We start from the raw sequence: 2,477 nt of genomic DNA on the forward strand, positions 1-2,477 counted from the left end.
GTTTATAATACCGAAGCCGTGAGCTGCAGCGAAGTCTAGAAGGTCTCTACCAGGGTCATTCCTATCGCCAAAACCAAAACCCCCATATACCAACTCAAAGCCATCACTATCCTTACCAATGTGCCCGTTAAAATCTCCTCCTATAAAATTTTCTCCTCCCTAGGTATGGCCCTTACTACTACATCTAGACAATCCCAGAACTCTCTTTTCTCTTGTTCTCCTAGTCCACTTGCGGTGCATAGGCGCATACCACTGTCACTACTTGCTCACCTAATACTAACCTTAACACCATAATTCTATCGTTGTGTCGTATCACCTCAATTACATTCTTATGCAGTTTTATAGACACCAAAAATCCTACTCCATTCTTGGCCCATCCGACCCGGAATACAACTTATACCCATTCCGTTCTTCTGCTCCATGTCCTTTTCACCTAGTCTCCTGAAGGCATGCTATCTGTACCTACGTCTTTTAAGTGCGTCTATCACTTCCAACAATTTACTACTAAGAGTTCCTACGTTCCAAGACGCCACCCGTAAACTACACCCTCTAACTTTACCGTTACCTGCACCTCTCGTCCTTGGACATGATCTCAAGTAAAAGTCATGGATTCTATTGTTTATGATTACAACTAACAACTAACCAAAAGTTAACAAACAACGGGCAACACAAAGTACACAAAGGGCAAAACTACACAATCCGCAACAGCAAGCATACAATGACAATAAATAGCATAGATGACTATGACCAAGTAATACACTTAGCATGCGACAAAGTTAACACGAAAACACAATTAGCCACACAAAAGGCACACAAAATGTCTGCTATTATTATTAGACTTTATATTCAGGTTTTTTTTTAAACAAAAGCACTTGGCCCGAGAGAAATTTCCAAGACGTGAACCGCTAGAAGTACTGAAGTTCCGCTGATGGGTTTGGTGTCCCTTATAATCTGCAAACAAAGATCAAAACCCTACAACCCAATATGTTTATCAGGTTTGACCAGTTGTAAAACAAGAACAAGAAAATTCTTCGATCTTGACCAAAAGAACCCAACTCAATAAACAATCAGTTGGGTTTTGGGTAACTTTTTAGGGTTTCAAAGGCTGGTTTTAAGTTCCGATCCAGTAGAATTTATGAAATTTGAAAATAAATTATGTAACGATTGATGAAAACTGGTGATAGATCTAACAGAACTGGTAAGGGATCAACGAAAAAAATAGAGTAAACTTCAATTTTCGTCCTTGTGGTTTGCTAATTTTAACACTTCCAGTCCAATAGTTTAAACATTGCATTTATCATCCATTAGTTTCCTGATTTTAACAGTTTCAGTCCATTAGTTTCCTGATTTTAACAGTTTTAGTCCATTAGTTTCCCGATTTTAACAGTTTCAGTCCACACCACTGACACTTGTGTGGACTGAAACTGTTAAAATCAGGAAACTAATGGATGATAAATGTAATTTATAAACTATTGGACTGAAAGTGTTAAAATCAGCAAACCACAGGGACGAAAATTGAGGTTTACTCAAAAAAATAAATAATACCCTAACCCAGAAACTGATTCACTCAACGGCAATACAGAAGAAGGGTAATCTTTTCGCCTGTTCTAGAGAAATGCTCTGATCTTGCTAATGTAACGGTCACCGGAGACAATATATAACTCAAGAATAGGCCGCCAGAGAGTCGGTGCCGGAGAGTGGGTGTCGGAGTTGCAACCGTCGAAACGATGGGTCTGATCGCCGATGAAAGGAATCGTCGGAGAGAATCAAAATCAACAACAACCCTAAAAGCTTGAAATTAGATTTCGCGGCTCTGAGGATGATGTCAGGTTACGTGTGTGACGTCAGCTCGCCGGCGTCGTCGGTAGAGACCTTCTAAACTCCGGTGGCCGGAAAAGTGTACGGAAGAAGAATAGAAAAGAAAAGAAGAAAAGACTGCGGTGTACCTTAATACTTAGATTGGTAGAGATTGACCGGTGCTTGTTGCCGGTCAGTGGCCGAAGATAGGTCGGAGATGTAGGTTAACGTTTAAAAAATTGTACGGATGGAGAAAAAAAGGGGGTGTCATATATTTTTATAGATTTAAATATATAATATATATCACTATAGTCTGAAGTATGTCATAAAAATAATTTAGTTATGTAAATTTGTATAAACCTTATAATAAAAATTATATAATTCTCTCTTTAAGTTCGTATATTACACTGCGTCTATATTCTAGTATCAATATAAATGGTGATTTTGTAATTTTTTAGCTAAGAATGATTTGTGCAAGATGACATAAACCTAAAAGAATAAAAAACTTGAAAAAGGTTTTTCAACTAATACAGTGACATAAACCTAAATAAATAAATAAACTTAAAAAGGTTTTTTCAACTCATACCGAAGATCCGTATTTGTTTATAGATTAATTCACGTAACTAATGGTATTAATACTAGGGTGATCTATGATTAAGTGGAATAATATGCATATATTT

This window comes from Helianthus annuus, chromosome 14 (genome assembly GCF_002127325.2).
Source record: "Helianthus annuus cultivar XRQ/B chromosome 14, HanXRQr2.0-SUNRISE, whole genome shotgun sequence".
Lineage (NCBI taxonomy): Eukaryota > Viridiplantae > Streptophyta > Magnoliopsida > Asterales > Asteraceae > Helianthus > Helianthus annuus.